Consider the following 6,000-nt stretch of genomic DNA (forward strand, 5'->3'; position numbering starts at 1 on the left):
CAAGAGTTAATATACAGAAAAGAAATCAATGTTTTTAGGGAAAATTATGAAACTTTTAAATCTTCTGCTTTTAGAGACTAAAACTATTCAATAAGTACAATAAGGAATATCAATTTTAATTTTATACAATAGCTATTTAATGAATTGAAACAAAGTGAAATGGAGAAAGGAAAAAAATTACTCACATTGGGGAAGAAGAGCAAAAAGGAAACAAAAGTAGAGAGATACAAAGGATAAATGTACTATCCAAACAAATGGATAGTCAGAGGTAAAAATTCAGAGACACAAAGATCGAGATGGGTCTTCAGGTACTGAAATCCAACCCACATAGGTTTAATTTTTAAAATAATCTTAAAATACTTTTTATTTTTTTGTTGCTTGAGATGTGTAGAAATTCATGTTGGTGTGACTTTAAACTACTGATTCCAAGATCAGATACAACACAGGCAAAGGGAGCTGTCCTCGGAACCGAAGCCTTCCTTCCAGGGTTCAGTGGCCAAACTCTGGGCTGACAGTAGGAGCTGAGCTCCAGTTCCAGCTTGTGCCTTTGGGCAAGTCACTTGCTTCGGTTTTGTTGAATTCAAATATTTTACGTTTGCTTTTAATGATGACTGTGGAAATGAAAGTGTATTAACATAGATGTATAAATGTTTATAACTCTTAGCCTTACTATTTGTCTTTTTTCCTATCAGTAGTAATGTAGTAATACTTTAGGATTTTTTATTAAATACTGTGGCTTCCTTTTTACTGAGAAATTGCTATTTCCTTTCTTCTTCCTTGAAAAGATCAAGAAGTTTTCCCTGCATAAGCACCCCTTCTACTAACATATATTAGTTGAAGGGACGTGTATATAAATTTATAATATATATTTATAAATATGTAGATTTTTATGTGTATAGAGTTCTATGTATTATAAATGTATAGTAATAACTAAATATATATGAATGTACAGTTTTTTTTTTCTGAAAGAGCAAATTTGCTGCTGAATCCTCTCTAAAATGACCTTGTTCTTTGCTTGAAAGGACAGAGTGCATCAATGAGGGACCAGCGAAGAAATAAAATGCTATTTTCAGCAAGAAGGGATTTAATACAGGGAAGTAGATGTTAGCAAAAAGTGGATACTAGAGTCCCTGAATGACTTCCACCCAGAACAAAACAGAACTGACTCCCTACCAGAGCTACTACTTCCAAGACCTCCACTAGTGCTGTGATTTCAAGACACATCCTATAGCTGTGATCCAGGCATAGGAAACCGAAATTGATAGTAGCTGTTGCTACTGCAATAGCTTCTAATCCCCTAGGATGGAGAAAGGTATACTAGAGAACTGGACAGAAAAATCTAATACTTCCAGGACTTTGTTTCCTACCCCCCCAAAAAAAAGGTGAAGGGAAAGGCAGAGGACCCCTGTGTCACTTTCACCTTCCAAATCTCATAGTCCTAATTTGCACTAAGAACATAATTCCAAGAGAAGACGAGAAGTGTAGTTTCCACATCTGCAGCCAGAAAGGTGATGAAGTGGAAATGAGGAATACCAATTCACATTATCTACCACATAGGGATGCCATTAAATAGCCCAGTACAGGATGGCTGGTGAGATTTCACTTTGATCCTCCAACCTCCCCAGGGATACTTTCATGTATGTGCAGAAGCTAGGCTGGAGTTTGTGTGCTTCATTTTTATCCCTTGAAATCTAAGGTCCATAACTTTTTTAAAAAGGAAAAATGAAATTAGTTACTATATATACATCTTGATTTCTAAACACTTCTGTATCTTTCACCAAAATACTTTTTAATCACAATTCTGATTTTTTAAAAGAGAAAGAATGATGGGAGAATTAGATATCAATTAAATTTATTCCTATTAGTCTGGGTCTTTATCTTTAGTGAATAAAATTGTGAATTTTAGATTAGATCAGCTTTCTGATGGTGGAAGACTAGAAGTCACATGCTAATGTATAACTTCTCTCCTTTCACTGACACCCTCGAGTAAAAGTATCATGTGGAAAGACTATCACATGTGGAATACTTTTTAAACTATTTAATGCAGATGAAATGTAATACTTCATCTCTCCAGCAACTGTATCAGAAAATGACTTGCTGATCTACCAGTGATGCTACTCAATTATTCCTGCTATAGGAAAACCTGCCTAGAATAATTGGTATTAACTTTGGAACAAGGGAGCCCTAATGTGCTTGAGATAAAGACCAATAATGTTGAGAAAAGACAACATTGTGCGTGGCATGGAATAAAAACAGCTTTGTTCTGAAGTTCCAGAAAGGCCACTAATTAGAGACACTTGTAAGAAAATTTTTGTAACTAATTTTTGATGAGTGATATTTTGTTTCTAGTGACACGCTCAAAATAAATTTTTTAAGACATAAAAATGTTGCAAGTTTTGGTACATTAAAATGATAGTTTCTTGTCATTTCTGTGTACTTTAATTCCTACTTTTTTGCTCCCAGATATAAATCTCTGAAAATTAACGATTACCTAACTCAGTAAACTCCTTTATGAATTAGAGCATTAAAAAGAAGAAAATTTTGATATGAATGTTTAGGCTGTATTTCCAACCTTCCACCAAATGCATTCTTTGGTTAATATTAAAACAGTTTATTTCCTGGCATCATGTCCAATTATGTTCTCTGCAATAGTATGCCTTGGCCACCACTTGACCATTTTTCTGCATTCATCTGCTGTAATGGAGACAAATGAGTAATCATTCTTGAGCAGTCAATGATGCTCTTATTGAAGCACTTGCCCTGTTAGACTAGGTCCAATGTCCTATTATTGGGTAGAATGAATGTTCTGGCATAGCAGTTATCCAAGTTGTCATTTTCTTTCCTTATAATAATTTGCAATCGTGTTTGAAATAAGCCATAATGAAATTTTCTCAATCTGATACGAACTATTTTTAGCAGTGCAAAAGCTCTGATTGCAATTTTTTTCATTTTATTGCTTAGTATAAGATGGGCATTCATGTTTAATCGTATCCACAGATTACCTCAATGAATACAAATGTGTTACATTATCTTTAAATAAATGAATGTCAATATGTTCCAAGGTAACAGAAGTAATTGCATATTGATAACAGTCATTATTGTAAGTCATGGTCTCTAGAAGAAAATACACTTGTGTTTTTTAATAATGTGCAATATTATAGTCTATTTTAACATAATTTTCTATTTCACATACAGACTATAATATTATTTAATATAGCTGGCAGATTCTACAAATAGATAAAATACAAAATATAAACCTGAAAGTAACCAAAGTCTCTAGTCCTTTAAAACTGAGATGGATGTTGTGAGTACCTTAGCAAAGCTAATATGAAGTTGCTGTTATCTGACAGACTCTTAAAACTTACATCCACTTTCCAGTTAAAGAATATAACAGGTGATAAGCTGTGCATTTTTGTGGCAAGATGTTTTCAGATTTTGTAAGGAGGCTTATTGTAGTCAGTAAATCAATTTGAAAAATGCTCCAGAAAAATGTCTTTTTTTCTAAATGCAATAAAAACACATTGTAAAAACTGGATGGGGAGAATCTCAGAACACTCATTACTTGGGGTTTGAGTTTTTATCAAATGAGTGGGCTCTCGTTTGGACCATCATTGCACAGCAGGGGTGCCATTCAAATTATGTTCTATAAGATTAATATCCCCTGGAATTGTTCTGTGCACACCTGTGTGACCATACACGGTAGCCTAGGATGTCATAATGTGATCTCAGCAATGTTTTGGGGGATGAGCAAGGGGTGGGAAGGCACCGTTACATGAGATGTAGCACTTATTGTAATAGTAAATGAACATATACTATTTTTTTACCATAATCTTTAAAACTCAATCACCTCCTTATAATTGAAAATACTGAGCTTAAATATGAGTAACAGTCAATTGTTGAACTGCCAAAGTGATTTTTTTCTTCTTCATATTAAGATTATACGAAGCATTACAACTTCATACCTATTTCGTGTTTATTTTCAGAATATACAGCAACCATATTCCGTTTTGAAGAACTTCTAATGTTACTGTTTCAAAGAGACTCTGGAATCAGACAGACCTGTTTTCAACGCAAGTTTGGCCACTTGCTAGCTCTGAATGCTTGGGCAAATTAATATACTTTCAATTACCTTTATTTGCGAATGTGGATAATGTTATTCATCACCTAGGATCTTTGGGAGGATTAAATAAGATAATGTATGCAAAATGATTAGAGTTCTTGGCTCAATGTAAGCTCTCAAATTATGGCACTTATTTTGTGTAGAAATTATTTAGAGAATATTTTCCAAAATTTTTCTTCTCAATTAGAGAAAGGATCATGAAAGAAAGGAATTCCTTGTGTACTTTTTAAGGAAAAGAGCTACAGCTACTTAAGAAGCCTACACCAAGCTTCCTTTCCTGGGATGGGGCTTTCTTTGACCAGCACAGGGTCATTCTTTTTTCAGTAGCCATATAGGAAGAAAAATGATGAATATTCACTTGGAAAAAAGTGGCTCAAGGGATAAGTGAAGGGAGATGAAAACATTTAACCTTGATCTAAGTCTATTTATAATTCCTTTCTCTTCCCATCAAGTAGTTGACTTTTATTGAGTGCTTTCTATCTGCTTGTAGTGTTCTAAGTGCTTTATATAGATTATTTCATCTAATCCTCATAACAAACATATAAGGTAGCTAGTATTATCATCTCCACTTTATAAATAAGGAAACCAAGACAGAGAAAAATGAGGTTGCTTGAGAGATGGCTGAGCAAGAATTAAAACTCAGGGAGTCTGACCCCAGAGCAAAAGCTATTTAATATCACATTCTACTTTTTCTGGTATTTGAGATCTTTCTTCAACTTGGAAGAAGAATAAGAGGGAAGGTAGAAGAGAAAGACTCAAAGTTCCTATTGAGCTTAGATATATGGACAAGAATATCAACCTATCATCTGTGTTCCAGCAATTAATATTTCTAGAATAATGTGGTAAATTAAATATTGTACTTAATAGTACTATTAAGTATCTACTATGACCTTATGCTGTATAGTTTATACTACTTTGTTTCTTGACATTGGACTTGACCATGTCACTTGCTTTGGCCAATGGGATGTTAGTGGATGTGAAGTGATCAAAGACTTGAAATGTGCTTGAGCAATTGGGCTTGTTGTCTTGCATGCCTATATTTCAACACAAGAGGAACTTGCCTTGAGTAGCCACCGATAGAGCATACACAAACATACCTTGAGACCTAGAGATAATTCCAGTCAATCCCAGTCTAATCTCAACCTAATCTTAGTTGATGCATGTTTATGAAATTAATTCTCATTGTTGTTGTATGCCAATTACATTTGGTGTAGTTTGTTAGGCAGTATTATTGAGCAATAGCTGAGTATAATTTATAGCTATTACTGTGACCTCATTCAATAACAGTGTTATTCCTCAAAATTTAACAAAAACTCATAACTTTATTATAATTAATGCTGCATTAATAGAGCACTCATTAAGTTTAAAAACTGTTTATAAGTAATTGGGAAGTAATTGGCAAATTAGTGGAAAATAAAAATAATGAAAAAGAAATTGGCAATCTATGAGGCTGGAGAAGGCATAACAAATGTATAACTTATTGAAGCACTTGCCCTGTTAGACTAGGTCCAATGTCCTATTATTGGGTAGAATGAATGTTCTGGCATAGCAGTTATCCAAGTTGTCATTTTCTTTCCTTATAATAATTTGCAATCGTGTTTGAAATAAGCCATAATGAAATTTTCTCAATCTGATATGAACTATTTTTAGCAGTGCAAAAGCTCTGATTGCAATTTTTTTCATTTTATTGCTTAGTATAAGATGGGCATTCATGTTTAATCATATCCACAGATTACCTCAATGAATACAAATGTGTTACATTATCTTTAAATAAATGAATGTCAGTATGTTCCAAGGTAACAGAAGTAATTGCATATTGATAACAGTCATTATTGTAAGTCATGGTCTCTAGAAGAAAATACACTTGTGTTTTTTAATAA

The sequence above is a fragment of the Propithecus coquereli genome, unplaced genomic scaffold, assembly GCF_000956105.1.
Source record: "Propithecus coquereli isolate 6110/MARCELLA unplaced genomic scaffold, Pcoq_1.0 Scaffold35, whole genome shotgun sequence".
NCBI lineage: Eukaryota > Metazoa > Chordata > Mammalia > Primates > Indriidae > Propithecus > Propithecus coquereli.